Below are 18022 nucleotides of genomic sequence, written 5' to 3' on the forward strand. Positions count from 1 at the left end.
CTCTTAAGTAACACAACACATTCTAGTCAGCTTAAGTCGCAAGTACAATCTTGCTTTGTTATTTAAAAAGTGTATTTCCAATTTAAAAGATGAAATTTCAGTGTTGATTTAGAGTCTCAGCTCCTCCCCCACCCCCAGTGGAGAGGCTGCACTCAAGAAAGGGCCTCTACATGGCATTTTCTCTTTCCCCTCCCTAGCACTTTCTCCTACCACTCCCCTCAGAGGCTATCCGTGTTGGTTTGAAGCACATGGAAAAAGAAGAAAAAGAGAGGTTGACAGGAAAGTTCTTGTTTGCTCAATAATGCTGTGAGCTGGTAGTCTGGGTTTGGCAGTTCTAACAAGGACCATGAGGTATCCAAAAGAAGGTCAACCTCTGAGACACCACTCACACTTGTGCCTGTTTTTAGCCATCTCTCCCTGCAGTTCTTCGATGTGGATGATGTCCCCATCTTCCTCTGGCTTTTCTTCTATCTTCTGTCTTTTTACAGAAGTCATTCACCCTTCTGGGTGCCATCTTGGTCAGGAGCTAAGATGGCTCCACACCAGCTCTCTCTTGCTCATGACACTCATGTTGTCTAGGAATATACTCATTGACGCATCTTTCTCACAGAGAGATTCTTGAAGTACAGAATATCCGGCACAGCCAACAACCCCCCCCCAGCACCCCCAACCCCCAGTTCATCCATTTGCAGCTAATCAGCTATGCTCTTACACTTCAGATTTGTCAAAGAAGACTCAGATTCCAGAACACTCTGACCACCCTCCCTCCCACTGCAGGGGACTTACATAAAACTCTCTGAGTGGTCCACCAAAGACGACCCGCCACCAGGTGTGAGATGAGGAGCACCTACCTCCTCCCTTTCTTCTTTGTGAGGTGTAAGGGTCTAACAGCTCAGCAAAGTATTTTCCAAAAATACATATTCAAAAAATTTTTCTCACTCTCCACTCTACTACCCTTTTGATACCCTTATGTGGCGTGACATCCAACTAGCTTTTGATCATCTACTTTGAACTTTCTTCATATGATCTAGTACCTTCTTTGAAATGCAATATCCATTGTCTCCTGGTGCCTCAGCCAACATTCTGTTAAATATGCTAATGGACCTCTGGAATCCCCAAGAGTGTTTCTGAAACTTCTTCCAACTTCAAATCTTTTCATGGGACAGGTCACAGAACTGGTTTGGAGCACTTTTTTGTAAACACTTCAGTAAGTGGCTGGCATTGGAAAGGACATTAGAAATAATCCTTCCTTTAGTATAGTAAAGATGATCTGGGGCTCAGAACATGTATTGATGAAGTAGTCACCCAGGTTCTGAGCAGGAGAGCTGGAATGAGGCCAGCTGCCCAACTGGTAGACTTCTCCACCATGCAAGGGCCAGAAAAGAGACAGAGGTCTCAATGTTTGAAATTTTATAAAACTAAAGGAGAATAAAAATACCTTATCCTTTTTTAAATGGAATTAAACCAGTCTTTCAAAACAAAAAGAGTTTGTGAAGAAAATATAAGCAGTATGTGTTTCCAAGACTCTCTGTTCCAGGATTCTCTGAGACACCTTGTTTTATCTTGTTTTATGGATTCATATATACTTTTATATTTCAAAATTATTTGGCAGCTATTCTTTGGAGAGACTGTTTTGTGACTCAGCAGTATTAGACTAGAAGGTCTTCTATGATATGAAGGATCAGAGTCAGAGAGCACTTTTTTTTTTTTTTTTTTTTTTTTTGCTAAGAAACCAGTGGTTCTTGTGTTCATGTTGGAAACCAGGTCCTGCACTGCATTAAAGAAGCTCGGTACTCTCGCTGCCCCTAAAGCCCACAACATCAGTGTAACAAAGCAGTTAAGAGCAAGGATACTTTAGGGTTTCAGACATAGGTTTGACCACCAGCTCACACCTTTAGAGAAAGGAGAACATGTTGCCCACAAGTTCAGAATCTATTACATTGGTCTATAGAGTTTCCTCTTTACTAAGAGGCTAGGACCTTCACACCTTGAGCTGGAAACCACTCATGAGGCCAAGTCAGGCCTGTGGGCTCTAAACATCACTCATCCTATATTAATAGTCAAAGACCTCAAGCCCAGAAGGAAACATCCTTACAGAATCTGGTCTCACATTCAAACAAATCAGCTTTCCTACCCAACTACTCTATGATGATGCTCTCTCGTCAACTTATTCATTTGGCTTTTATCCATCAGGGAATATGTGAAAGGGACCATATAAAAAATTAATAAGACAGGTTGGGAGCTTGAGGAGGTGACAGTATAAAGGGAAGCAGCATGCCCCTCTATCATAGTACTTACCCTATGTGTCTGAGAGGAACCGAGTGGTTCGAGAGAAAAAGCACCCTGACTTTGGGGTTGAATATATCACAGCTGTTTCCAAGATACAGTGACTTCACTTCCTCAGTCAAGCTCCTTTATTTCCAAAACAGTAGTGTCTTTGGACATAAAATGGGGATGGGGCCGTGCCTGCCTCAAGGAGGTATTGCAAGGATGAACTACTGAGTTAATACCTTCAAATCAACTAGGACAGGGCCTGGCACAAATCAGTGCCCAGCACACATTAGTTCTTGTCATTGGGAGGACTACACCAAGGAACACATGCCAAATAAACACACAGAAAAGCCTGGTGTCCCTTCACTTCTTTATGAGTGTTTCTGTAGCCCACAATTTTCCCTCTGCATTGTCATTCTGATCAGCTTCACTTTCACCCTCTTCCCAGGAGGCTGGATGGCCACTCCAGCATGAGCCAGTCTTTTATACCTGTCCATCCTGATCACTCATAGCCCTCAGCCTGAGAAGCACAGAAAACCACCCACTCCCGATACCTCACACCTCTGCTCAGAAATCCAAGGGGCAGCTACTGCCCAGAACCTCAATCTCTGCACTTTCTTGACTTATAATTCCCAGGGAGAGGGAGACCTGGGGTAGCTCTCTTGTGTTTGTTACATTTCAGAAATGATCCAGTCTAGATACTAAACCAAATGGTTATATCAGATATCAGTAATGCTTCATAACAAACAAACTCCAACCTAAGGACTTAATAAACATTTATTGAGCTTGTGAGTTGTAGGGTTGGCCTTGGCTGGGCAGTTCTGGTCAAGTCCGCACTGCACTGCTATGAGCTGGGGTCATGCCTGCATCTGTGACGTCAGAAGGAATGTATGATGATGACTGACTGATCTAGAATGCCCTCACATGTCTACAGTGTCAGCTGGGGTGGCAGGGCTACTGGACCTTGTGTCCCCCATCTTCCACAATTTAGGCTGGTGTTATTCACTTGGTGGTCATTATGGCCTGAATTTCTATGTTCCCCCAGAAATTCATATGTTGAAGCCCTAACCCCCAATATGATGTTATTAGGAGGTGGGACTCCATGATGGAACTAGTGTCCTTCTAAGAGGAGGAAGAGACCAGACCCCTCTCCCTCTACCATGTGAGGACACATGTGTCATCTGTAAGCCAGGACGAGGGCCCTCACTAAGAACCAAATCAGCCAACACCTTGATCTCAGACTTCCAGCCTCCAAAATGGTGAGAAATAAATGCCTGTTGTTTAAACCCCCTGTCCTTGGTATTTTGTTATAGCAGCCTGAGCTGACTAAGCCAATGGGCTACATGACAGGGTTCCATGAGACCTAAGGAATGTATGCAAGGTTTCTTGAGGCCTGAGTTTGAAACCAAAACATGCCTCTTCCACCTCATTCTACTGGCAGAATGAGTCTTGAGACAGCTTAGACTTGAGGGGCAAGGAAGTAGATTTCACCACTTGAGGGGAAGAGCAGGGAAATAATGTTGTAAGGGCCCAGCTGAAAAAAAAAATGATGAGAATTATGGCCTCTTTTGCTACCAATCTACCAATGTCATCAAACTCAGAAATAAGAGTTTCAGAGTCAGAAAAATTCAGGTTTGAAATTAGTTGTGAGGTATTGGGAAAATGATTTAATCTCCTGAAGATTCCCATTTCTTCACCTATAAAGGAGCAATAGTAATCACACCACCCTCACATGGCAGTTCTAATGATTAAACAAGAAAATTCCTATGAGTATGGTGTCTGGACATATTTAGCTATAGTCCTATAGTGGTACTCAATAAACATCAGCTTCATAGGTATTTTATGTAAAGTACCTTCCACTGAACAACATTTTTTGAGTCTCCCAAGGACTATATTTTACAAATGGGAATACAAAGTGAATATAAGTCTCATTCTCAAAACTCCTGATTCCTGTCTGGTACCATGTCACCATCCACAATTAAAGGAATCTTATTAATATGAAACTTATTTACTAAAGCTACTAAGTGAGTATCCTTGCTTAAGTAGAGTATTTTAATGCCGTTTCTTATGTTCATCCAAACTGATTTGTTAAGCCAGGATTTTCAGTAGACCTCTTCATTGCATAAAAAACTCTGGAAAGACAGCTTTATAACATGATCATAGAAGTGGCGTCCATGGCATTTTGGCAGTCCCGAGTAGAATCTTGGTCTCTCCTCCTTTAACCTGTGACACTCTGATTTCTTTCTGTGACACCCTGAAGTCTAGGATCTCTTGATCTCTCTCAAGTAAACTTAAAATTTCCTCCAATATCCTGCAAAGACAATATTCTGTCTTATCCAGTCTAAGCCTTCCTGTATATGGCCACCAGAGTGATCACCTTAAAATGAATATCTGCCAAGTCACGCCCACCCTTCCTTGAGCTCTCATAAGCAGAGCCCTTCATGATCGGGCCTCTGCCCCCCTCCTCTGCTCAACAACACCCCCTCTGCCCTTCCAGGTGCTTATTGTATGTTGGTACTCTATATACATTATCTACACACACTGGTTACAAGCATGGCTGCATCTGAATTCTGACTCTTCTGATTAGCATGTAACCTTGAACAAGTTACTTATGTTTAGGTTCCTTATCTTAGAATGGAAAAATAGTAGTGTCCAAAAAAAAACTTGAGAAGAATTAATAGGTGTAAAGCACTTAGACTCATGTCTGGAAATAATAAATATTACGCTAGCTATTCTTACTATTATCCAATATAATCATCCCAAAATGATACAGAATCATATTTCTCTTCCAGATGTAAAATCCTTGTGCACAGAAAGATGGAACGGCAGCAAAAAGTAACACTGATAGGCTTTCAGTCCAGGTCTCTCTGATGTCAGCACCGACCACTATCCTTGGTGCCAGGCTCCCTCCTTCCACCCCCTCCCATCAGAGGGAACCGCCTACTCTTCTCTGACAGTGCCAAGGCATCTCTCCCCTCTGTTCTACTGCCTGGAAATCCTGCATTCCATCTTGGTCCAGTGAAGGCCTACTTTGCCTCTAGTGTTCAAGTCAAGTATCATTTCCTCCCTGGGAAACAGCTAACCCTCTCCACACAGGCTCAGGCAACTTCCTCAGGTCTAAACACACCCTGCACTTCCTATCCTGGGGACCCATGCTGCACTGTACTGCCATCGCTTCTCTACCAATTTGCTATAAGATGCTTGAGGATGACAACCAGGTCTCATTTCCTCCCCTATCCCCTGAACAAATGAGTGAAACTTAGCTATGTCCTAAGGAAGTCTGTGATCCTCCGCACTAGAAGCAACAGTTCAGAGACCTCAGAAAGGAGATGCATGGTGCCTTGGCCTGGTCAATGGCCAACTGGGTAACGTGGGCTTTACTTTTTTTTACCTGTGCAAAGGCAATAACAAAACCCCTCCTATGTAATTTAAAGATTTGGAGGAGAGATCAAATGAGGAAATGAATGGATAGCCCATGACATCCAAAGGAGATATACACTGATGACATGCATTTTCTTCTCCCCCTCAGGTCCGCATAGCTGATCCCAAACTCTGGATATTTTCAGATGCCTCCAGAGGGATTGAAACAGAGTCTGACCCTTGCCCACTGAAACCTTAGTGTTTATGTTGGCATCCTGCTCATAAGCCAGGGAGTCCTGCCATGTGGCCCTTGGCTAAGAACTTCTGTGTGGAGTCAGCTCAACACAGAAACAAATCCTGGGATGGTTTCTAAGTGTCCCCAAGTGGGCCCCTTTAATCTTGAATTTACAGTAATAGAAGCACAACCCTTGGGAGGGTACTAGAGGTCCAGGAGTTCAGATTCTACATGACTCTTCTATGGAAGGCCCAGATGAGAAGCAGAAAGGGGGTGAACTGCCCCAAGACACACTTGGGCTAGAACTCTGAGATTTTGAGGCAAGAGGGGCATTCCATTATACTTGTTTCCCACATTCTTCCCTTTTGGCAGGTAACACCTGGAACATATTTAGAAATATGCAATCATGTTAACCTCTCTAGAGAATAGAGCAAGACATTATTACAGATCCACCCCATTCCTGCTTCCTCCTGCTTCCCACAGCAGACAGGGCTGCTGATCCACAGGTGAAGAAACAGGGAGCCATCCAAATAAATGGCTCACTGGCTCACACAGTTCATGAACAGTGACGCCAAAACCAGAACCTATGGCTTCTGAAACTAGTCCAGTGCCCCTCACCCAATGTAAACAGCCCATTTGATTTTGTGTGACAGTGCCAAAAGCAGCCATGCCCTCATTCCCAGCAACTGTAAATGTGTTTGTTGTGTTAGTGGCAAAGGGGAATTAAGGTTGCCCATGGAATGTGGCTGTTCATCAGTTGACCTTAGAATTGGGAGATTATCCTGGATTATATGGGTGGGCTCAATTTAATGACAGAATCATTTAATGTGGAAGAGGGAGGTGGGAGAGAGGGTCAGAGGGATGCAAATTAAGAAAACTCAACCCCACACTGCTGAAGATGTGGGCGGGGCCACGTGCCAAGGAACCAGGGGCAGCCTCTAGAAGCTGATAAGGCTAGAGCATAGAGTCTCCTGTAGAACCTCCGGAAGGAATGCAGCCCTGCCCTCACCTGAATTTTAGCCCAGTGAGAACCAGTTTGGACTTTTGACCTCCAGAACTATTAGATTAAAAAATTGCATTGTTTAAGCCACTAAGTTTTTGGCAATTTGTGATAGCAGCAAATAAAAAAGGAATACAGTGTCTAGGTGTAACTAGTATTTCCCAAGGTCTTACCAACTGAGGAAGGACAAATGGGTCCTAACATGTAAGCCTGTGTTGTGTTCAATTCTTTCTCTACACTTATGGTAGTTTCAGCCTTAAGACCCCAGTCCTTCCACCCTGTTACTATTGGCGGTTCTTTGCTTCATGAAGGCACTTCCTCTGCACCCGCTTCCCACACTTGAGCCAAACCATCCTGTTCTCTCTACACTTAGATACCACACTTATCACCTTGGTCCCACTGAAGCACCAGAGCACTTGATGCCCCCAAGGAGAGTGCTATTCCACCAAGTCTTCCATTCACTAGAGTTCAGCCCCTCATCCCTAAGCCTCTCATCCATTCCCCCCATGGACTAATGTTCAAGAACAAATCTGCATGGCAAATATCATCTGATTTAGGATGCCCTGATTTCTGACCCCAGAAGCATTTCTATTGATCAAGCATATATCCCTGACCCCATGTTCATCTGGATAAGTTTACTAGGAGTTTCTTCCATTCTTCATGGAACTAAGGAGTCTCAAGTCCAGATGGACACCTTTAGGGATGAATTTAAGAAAGGTAAGAAAACCAGTAGGGAGTAGGTCTGTTTCAGTTTATATGCACTGCAAACCAACTGTGTGCCAGACATTTTACCAGACGCTTTATGTAATCATGTCACTTATTTTTCCCAGTTCAGGGCTCTGAGCTCCAGAGAGTTAACTCTTCCCCAACCCTACAGCCAGGAAGTAGAGTGTCTAGAATGTCAGGTACAGGGAGGCTGGACCCCATGTATACGGAAACTCCATCTGCACCAGCTGCTCTGAGCAAATATGTCATAGCTGGAATGGGGAGTGGGTGTGCTGTCCTAGCAGCTTGTTCCTGTCCAACCTGGGGGGTGGATGTGGATCTCCTCCAGAGTATAGTTGGTCAAAGGAGGGAGGGAAGAGAGCTGAAGTCAGCACCATCCCCAGGGGCTCAGGGTAGGCAGCTGACATCAGCCAGCAAGGAAAAAAAATCCATTTTTAAAACAGCAGAAGAAAAATTAAACTTGCAACTCCATCATTTCATACAAAAAAATCAAGACTGAAAATAAGCATGGTTCCAAGTTGTTCTATTCTGAATTTATTTTTAATGCCAATGACAACAAAATAGCTCTTTTATGAGTCATTTTACAAAGCAGAAAACATGATTTCCTGAAATGGCATTTTACGGAAGCTTAAAGGAAACTACTATTTGACATGAGAAATATGGAATGCAGCTAACTCTGTTCACCTGGGGCTCTTCTGCCACCTCTCTCCCTAGAATGCTCTCCCCTCTTTTTAGCTACCTCCCCCTTCTTCCTGCAAATCTCTTATGCTATAGTGGAATGCCCAACTTATGGTGTTATTTCCTCAGGGACTTCTCTGGTCACCCCTCATTTTTTTTTATTTTATTTAAATTCAGTTAATTAACATATAGTATAGTATTAGTTTCAGGGGTAGAGTTTAGTGATTCATCCGTTGCGTATAACACCCAGTGCTCATTACATCAAGTGCCTTCTTTAATGCCCATCACCCAATTACCCCATACCCCCACCCACCTCCCCTCCAGCAACCTTCAGTTTGTTCCCTAGAGTTAAGAGTCTCTTATCATTTGTCTTCCCCTCTGTCTCTATTTCATTTTTTCTTCCCTTCCCTTATACTCCTCTGTTTTGTTTCTTAAATTCCACATATGAATGAAATCATATAATTGTCTTTCTCTGATTGACTTATTTCACTTAGCATAATACCCTCTAGTTCTATCCACATTGCTGCAAATGGCAAGATTTCATTTTTTTGATGGTTGAGTAATATTCCATTGTGTATATATGCCACATCTTCTTTATCCATTCATCTGTCAAAGGACATCTCTGCTCTTTCTATAGTTTGGGTATTGTGGACATTGCTGTTATGAATGTTGGTGGTCACCCCCTCATTTTAGATAAGGTCCCCCATTACATGTTCTCAGAAAACACTGTACTATTTCATCATTGTATTTCCTGAAATTGTGATAATTGTTCTATATGGGTTTATGTGCCAGGCGCTTAGACATGTGGATGTGCAGACCCAGACAACCCTGCTCTCTTGGAGCTTACAGTCTAACTGGGGGAGAGGGATAGCTTCTGTGTCTCTCTCAATCAATTATACTAAGAAGTACAGAATTCCAGAAAACAAATGGACTTCAGGCAAGAACCATGAGAGCAGATAGCGGAGGACATAGCTAGTCATGCTTATGCATTAAACATACACATAAACATATGTCTCCTTTATGAGATGTTGTCTGTCCTGTTTGGCACATATTAGGTGCTCATTAAATGATTATTAAAATACTTAATGAAATGGAAAGTAGCCACTTACAACATGTGGGCTAGTGATGTACTTAATGCCCGTGGCTCCTCGTTCAAAGCTGAATGCAGCTGACCTACAAGATAAACATTTTGATTATTATCACTAATAATCCCACAAGGTACATGCCAACTCTCATCTTTGAGGTGGATTCCAAACCTAATAAGTCACTTGCTATCTTTAACTTAATTATTCTGTCGCCTGGGTTCTGCCCTGTTGACACTATCTCCTTGAAGAAATGCGCTTGGTGTGACATGAGGTTTTGCTGATGTTCTTCTTAGTCTCTAGATGGTACTTCTAATAGTCTTCTTCAGTCCATTTCTAAGATGCTGGTCCTCCTCAGGCTTCTCTCTCTGTTTCCTGCCCAAGACTCAACATGTACCGAGCAAGAAGAGAAAGCTCACCTGCCATCTAGATGGGAGTTAATTTACTTATTTTGCTGAATAGGCATTCATACAGCAAAGACTAAGTTCCAGGCACTATTCTAGATGTTTTGTTAAATAATAATTCAATTACAGTTAATAACTTTCACAACTCAAGAGTAAGACATGACTGGAAGCAGAATTCCAGATTCATATCCAAGAAATGGTGGTACAAATGGATGGCGTTAAGAGGATTTGGGTTGCCCCATATTTCCTGAGAAATAGCCAGTTGTCCATATCACTAAACACCGCTATGAGAAGCCCTCGGTCACTTCTACCCAGAGTGCCACCTTTCAGCTCCTCCTTCCAGGTGTTGGTCCCCACCATATTCATCCATAATGTGCACATACCATCCCAGGCATATGTCCCAAGCACCTCCAGCCCTCCAAAATAGTATCATCTTCCTCCTTTCTGCTCCATTTTATATGTTCCTGTAGACCCATCCAACCTGGCCATAGTCCTCAGCATCTCCCTCTTCACCTGCTTAGCCTATCGGTCCCAAGCTTTCCAGTCCATCTTGGGCACTCTGCTCTTCCTGCCCACAACATCTTTCTGTCCCCTGGCACCTGGATGATTGTGAGAGTCTCCCCGCTTGTCTCTGCTTTGGGTCCCCTCTCTCTTCTTTAAATATATACTTTCCTAGATACTAGGTACTCTAGATACTTTACTAGATGTTCTAGATACTCTCCTTCACACCTCCTCCAAATGACCTCATGGAAAATGGAAATCAGATCATGACACTCCTCTATGTAAAATTATTTGATAGCTTCTTGTTGTCTTCAGAATACAACAGGGAAGTCTTTATCTGGAAGGGGCAAGATAAATATGCTGACAAGTCTAGTCTTACCTTTGGCATATGTGTCTTCATACCTGTGTGCCACAGGCATCCCAAGCTGTAGGTCTCCATCCCTGCCTCATCTTCCCAGTCCCTTCGGCCTCTGAATAGGCAATTCGGTCAACATAGAATCTGCTTCCCAATTCCTCTGACTGGTTAACCACTCCTTCTCCCCTGACCACCAGCTGAGATGGTAGAGGATGGCAGCTAAGTATATGTGCCAGTCTACCTGGATTCAAATCTCAACCCCCATACCTGCAGGGTGACCTCATACTACTGCTTTTCTATGCCTCAGTTTACCCATCTACAAAATAAGGATGATGGTAACCTACCTCACAGAGTTATTGTGAAGACCAAAAGAGCTAATATATGTAAACATGCGGTAGCCCATGTCAAGCATTATGTGAGTTTTTATTATGATCAACTGCTGCATATTACCAGCTTTCTCCACAAACCCCATATGCATATCTTTTATTTGTTCATTCACCAAACAACTTGTCTGTTTATTTTCAGTTTCTTGCCTCACTGCAAGTTCCTTGAGAGCAGGGGCTGGGTTTTATTCATCCTGCCAACATCTAGCACAGAACATGGCGAGGACCAGAAGCTCAGTGGAGATTTGCAGTCCTAGCAAATAATGCCAGTTTTCAGCTGTGCTCTCAAGCACACAACCTGGTATGGAGTGGCCAGGACATATCATTTAATGCAGGACATTCAACCATACTGGTATAAAAGAAGCAAGGGAAGGAGTAGTTTTAAGGAGAGGATTGTACTTTATGTCCACAGGCAATAGATACAACCGAGCCTGAAATAAACATCTGCTTGCAAAATCTATGGCATGATTTTAAGCATTTCCTTTTCAAAGTATTGACCAAAAAAATGAAAAATATATATCTTATTCATGTCCAGAAAACTTGGATGGTGATAGCCCCCATGGAATCTTCATTTAAAAAATGGAAGAATTCATTGAGGGCTTAGAGAAATTATGACCAGGCAAAGGGTAAAGCTGCTAAAACCTCTTACAGGTGCAAAATATGATCACCATAAGACACTCTTAACTATAGGGAACAAACTGAGGGTTGCTGGAGGTGAATTAGTGGGGGAGAATGGAGTAATTGGGTGAAGGGCATTAAGGAGGGCACTTGATGTAATGAGCACTGGGTGTTACATGCAACTGATGAATCACCAAACTCTACCCTGAAACTAATAATACACTATATGTTAACTAACTTGAATTTAAATTAAAAAAAAAAAAAAGATGATCACCATTTTCCAGCAAGTTGGAATCATCACAATTTGCTGAAGTGTTTTAGGCAGTAAAACAGTTGAATGATACAATTTCTAAATGCAAATACTCTGTGTAATTATATATATACGCCATGCATATATTTTGCAATGACATTTACATATTCCTGTTTGCATTGTTTACACAAAAGCATGTTTCTTTTACTTTATGAAAGAAGGTGATTTTTCAAGTAATTGTCCCCACCCATGCTTGTTGCCTCACCAGCTCCAATAAGAATCTAAACTCTTTTATTCACCTCTGAATAAGAGGCGATGCACATGGCTTAGAGTCAGGAAGTCTGAGCTCCAGTATGGTCACAGCATTCAAGCTGCATGATTAACAGGTCTCTTCACTTGGCTGAGTCTCAAGCTTCCTTATCTGTAAAATTAAAAATAGTACCCACATCACAAGTCAGGTTCTGAGGTTTGAATAAGGTGATGAGTGCTAAATTTTTGGAAACTGTGAAACACTGTGGATGTATAATAGGAACCCACTTACAGCTTTTAGGCAAAATAATGGATAATTTCAAGGTCTCTGTAAAATCATAATGGACAATTCTTTGGCTTTGGAGTTGGACAGGCTTGGATTCCTTTCCAGATTTCCTAGATATCTTTAACCACAGTGACTTGTTTCCTGTAGAGTAACCGTCAGTTTCCTGTAGAATAATCGTATCAGTCTCACAGCATTTACTGAGTATTTATGATGTTGGATGCATTACGTAGACGATCTCATTTGATTATCATTGCAGTTCTTATCTTTTTTACCCCAATTTTTTTTTACCCAAAATTCAGCACCCTCACTTCCACCTCATTCCTTTAATTCCATAACTAGACATTCGTTCCTTTGCCAAAACTGTTTCTTTTCTAATTCCTATTGAAATGCAAATACTTTGTACATGAATGTATTAGTCAGAGTTCTCCAAAGACAGACAGACGGATGAATAATAAGAAATTGGCTCATGTGGGCGCCTGGGTGGCTCAGTTGGTTAAGCGACTGCCTTCGGCTCAGGTCATGATCCTGGAGTCCCGGGATCGAGTCCCGCATCGGGCTCCCTGCTCGGCGGGGAGTCTGCTTCTCCCTCTGACCCTCCCCCCTCTCATGTGCTCTCTCTCTCTCTCATTCTCTCTCTCAAATAAATAAATAAAATCTTTAAAAAAAAAAAAAAAAAAAAGAAATTGGCTCATATGGTTACAGAGGCTAAAAAAAGTCCCAAGATGTGCTGTCAGCAAGACAGAGACCCAGGATAGTGAAAGTGTAGTTCCAGACTGAATCCAAAGGCCTGAGAAGCAGGAAAGAATATGGCTTCAGTTCCAGTTTGAAAGCTGTCAGGCTCAAGACCCAAGAAGAGCCAATGTTTCAGTCCAAGTCCAAAGGCTGGAAAAGACCAATATCCCACCTCAAACAGTCAAGCAAAAAGAGTTCCCTCTTACTCAGCCTTTCTGTTCTAATCAAGTCTTCAAATGATTAGATTAGGCCCAACCTCAGAAGCAGATTGCCCAGAAGAACAATCTGCTTTACTCAGTCTACTGATTCCCATGTTAACCTCATGCAGAAACACCCTCATAGATACACCCAGAATGATGTTTAGCCAAATGTCTGGCCACTCCATGCCTCAGTCAAATTGACATATAAAATAAACTATCCTGAGGGTCCATGAGAGTTCCATCACAACTTAAGTTGAATAATGCTCCCTGACCTTTCCTTGCAGATTTCAGTTAGCAGGTGGAAATATCTGAGAAATATGAGGATTTTGGAAGGTGCTCCATCAAGGGACAGGTGGGTCTAAGTGTGGGAGGAAAAAGCAGAGAATACCAAGTACCAAATTAGCTTCACAGATTTTCAGAAATATGACCAAACCTGTCTTATATATTGTCAAATTTTATTTTTCCATTAGTCATCCATTCATATAATTACATATTCACTTTTCAACTAACATTTACTGAGGGCATAATATGGTCTAGGTATTACGTGAGTAAAAGGGCCAAACAAGCAACTAAAGTATGAAGTTTGCCCTCAAAGTACAGTGGAAGCTAAAACCATGTTTTCAAATTTCTTCTGAATGATATGCTCATGAATCCCTAGACCCATTGGTTTGGAATTTGCCTTAAGTCTTATGTAGTTCAAACCCACCACCAGTGACACCACCCTCTCCACCAGGGACTTCTGACTCCTAGTCCTATCTAAGTAGACTGGGATCTCACAACCCACCATCTGAGTTAACATTCCTTTGTTTTTCAGTTTAATTCTGAGTGGAAAAAAAAATGCCTATTTCAGCTTTTATCCCCACAGTCCTATTTATATCATACAAATCAATACAAAACAGTCAATAATTCCATAGATGCATATCCTGTTACTGTCTTCTTAGCCCAGTTTGGTTACCATAATGATGAGATGACAATGACACTTAAAGACCATTTCTTAAATTCCTATTCCATGCTATGACCTTTTATAATTCGCCTCGTGTTATTCTCACAACCTACAAAAGCTAAAACAAAGTGTCCATTGTCCAAATAAGTAGACCAAAATTTAGACACAATGAATAGTTTGCTCAATGTTCCCAAAATAGTGAAGAGCTAAGTTGGGTTTTGAAGCCATTTCTGTGTGACCCCTAGTTCATTCTTCACCTGCTACACTAGGTAGCTTTGCTGAAAAGGAGCCAGCAAAGAGAAAATTAAAAGCAAATATATCCTGTATATATCCAGTTGCCTTGCTAGCTACATGAAGAATGTGTTTGAGTGTGTGAAGCCATTCTTGTTGGACCCTTGAACTTAGTGAATTACTTGGGAGAAAGTAAATAATAATACTTTTCTCCCTCACAAGTTCATTCATTGCTGAAATTTTGTTTTCACTACACAAATACTATCATAGTTTCTTTTGTTCATGAAGAGAAATGATGGACTGAAATTTCTTGGTCATTCCAACCCTCATTCTGTAAGGACTTTCCTAATTAAGTCAGTTGTTGTGCAGACTTTTAGAAGATTGTCCACATATCCATGTCTCCAGATTTTAGATGTTAAATAAATTACACTAAGGCTCAGCAATTCCTCATGGGTAACTTTGGGATGAAAGCAGGCATGGGACCAATCCCATGTCAATGAGATTACCACCCTGAATCTATGTGGTAGCCTCTGGTGACTTCAGGTACATACCTAACTTTTCTTGAATGGGCTTTAAGATTTCTTTTGCAATCACATGTGTCTGGAATCATTCACCTGTGGCAGGAAATGTATCATAGTTTGGGAGATGATAGGTGGGTTTGAAAGCCATAGCTAGACATTTCTTAGTTGTTCCAGGCAAATAGGATGTTGAGGGCACATACCCTTCCCCTCTTCCTCAGTTTATCCTAGACTGTAACACTGGTTCTCAGACTCTGATATGCATGAGAATCACCAGGGGAGCTTGTTTAGAATACACAGAACTATACCTAAAACTCAGAGATTCTAATCATGGGATGGGTCCCTGGAATCTGCATTTTTAACAAGTGTCCCAGGTGATTCAGAGAAAATACTATAAAATCAACCATAGGGGAAACTTGTCTTAACATCGTTTCCCAGAAAACAGAGCTTAAAGCATTAATGGTTGGCTACTTCACTAGAAAATTTGATCCTACGGAAGGTGGAATGAAGGCACATGGGAATGTGACAGGTTAGGAGGGAGACCCAATGTGATAAGATGGCACTGAGCTGGCTGAGCATTTCGTATCATGCCCAAGTAAGTGTTCCATCCCACTATCACATGGTGCTATCTTCCTAGGGTCCTCAAAAACTACTGAGTCCTAGACAATGCATTTTGGGGAAGGAAGGGGAAAAGCTTATCTGCCAGCTTATATTTTCTAATATTCCCTATGCATTTTAACTCCTTATACTTCCATTTGGGTTCTACATAGGTTTAAGTGAGTACTGCAGTACCTCATGCTTCAGTGGCAAGTGAGGTGCTCAGCATTGGAAGTGAGAGGCTCAAGTAGTGAATACCAGGCTGGGTGCTGGTAGATTGTAAAGTATATGTGGAGTAGATGCAGCAGAGATGGCTGATGAAGCTCATGTAGAATATGACTGTAGCCAGAGCTAGGTCCTAACAAATGGCCAAAAGGACCTGTGGTGGCACATAAAAACCTTCTGATACAGAGTCCATGGTCAACTTCCTCTTTACTCCATCTACCTGGAGAAGAAAGTCTATGGCCCAGGACAAAATGGAGTCCTCAAAGACAACCAGGGGGACTAAACTCTGTGTGGGCTATTAAATGAAACTCGGAGCTGGAAACTCCCCTCTTCTCACCACATGCATCTCCATTTTGGACAAGAGGGACTGGAGAACCACATGCCTGGAAAGTGGCCTTGAATCAGACTGGGAGGGAGAAGGAAGAGAGCCTTGAGGATGTCACTAGGCAAAAGGGCTTCATTCCCCCTTCTTATCTCTTACCTCTGTCACAATAAGATCTAGAAGGCCCTGCAGGGTCAGGAGGGGTATAAAGAGAAGCAGGCATGGGGCAGGACATGAAGTTTAGTCTGGGAGGGAAAGAGTAAGGAGAGGTTTCAAGTCAGCCAGGTGTGAGTTAGGTCAAGCCAGGATCCAGGGGCTGTCTAGTTTGATAATACTAAAACTCTCAGAGATTCAATCTCCTTCTTTTTAAATAGGGATGATGCCCACCTTGAGAAGCTGCACCAGTGCTTACCCAAAACAACATATGCATGGTATCTGGGGATATACAGGTATCCAACCACTGCGAGTGAACATATTCCTCACCTTCTTGTCCAAGGTGTAGTCTAGTGGTGTAAATGTAAGCTGAAGACCCACACTCGGTCCCACCTGGTTGGATAGAAATTAAATAGAATTTGGGAATCTTGCACAGTCAGCAAAAGAAGGTTTATTGCACTGCGTTTATGCTATTGGTGTTTATGCTGCTCAAAAGGCTGATGTGGCAATTGTAGGGTCCTGGAGGATAATTCAGGGATGGTTTTCCCACATCCCCCATAACCAAGAGCAAAGGCTGAAGGAGCTGGTACACCATGTTGAGGAGACAGGGCAGTATTTCTGTTGAAAGGCCTAGAATATTTGAATACATTGTCTCAAGTGCTAATTAAAGAGAAATTATAGCTGCTAGTCACAGGATCTTTGACCACCAGTGTTTAAAGCCATGGTCTCCCCACTACAACACACAAATGTGATCTATCATATTTGAATTCCTGAAAAACCTCAGATCATTTATTTAAAATCACATTATAAAAGCTTTGTTTCAGTGAGGATAAAAAGGGGTTCAGAAATGGTCTTGCAAGTTCTTGAAATAATGGTGTTTTAAAGTTATAAATATATGTCTCTACATTGGTTTCCTAGGGCTGCTATAACATATACCACAAACTAGGTGGCTTACAACCACAGAAATGTCTTCTCTTACAGTTCCATTCTTTAATTATACCTAACTTTCACTCCTGAGTCTTTTCCCCCATCCACACCATCAGAATCACTATTACATTACTTCTTACACATTCTCATCCCTTTCACTCCCATTACTACAATAGACCAGGGTCAAGAAGAACCAAATAAAGCAGCAGTCTTGCAAACCCTAAAAGCTTCCCTGACACTCCAGAACTGGTTCTACTTCCCAACTGAAATTCTATTACATATACCCTCACAGGCCTATAATGAAGCCCTGTTCCTTAATTGATTGATTAGAATAATTCAATCCATATTGGACAATTGCTCAGTACAGGAGCCATGCCTTCATCTAAGACCTAGGACTAACCCTATGGAGGCTTAGTATTCAAGTTATTTGGCATCAATTGAAAAACCTGTTTAACCCTTTATTTTCTCTTTTCCATTTGCTAACCTACAAGGCTGCAAAAGTACTGTTCCAGGTGCCAGACCATAGCATAAACAACACAGATCAAGTCTAGGCCGTATGGAGGCTATATAATTGAGTACCTACTCTGTGCCCAGGGATGCTCACTATGGCAGATCCCAACAGGCATACGATGGTGGGAGCACCCTTCTTGTTCTCTCTCTAAAGTGCCATAGAATTCTTTCATTCTTACAATCTTCTTCTTAGGATAGTAGTTGTGATGGACTGAATGTTTGTGTCCCCTCAAAATTCATACATTGAAATCCTACCCCCCCGGTTC

The sequence above is a fragment of the Leptonychotes weddellii genome, chromosome 2 (assembly GCF_054177405.1).
Source record: "Leptonychotes weddellii isolate Sample4059 chromosome 2, ASM5417740v2, whole genome shotgun sequence".
Classification (NCBI taxonomy): domain Eukaryota; kingdom Metazoa; phylum Chordata; class Mammalia; order Carnivora; family Phocidae; genus Leptonychotes; species Leptonychotes weddellii.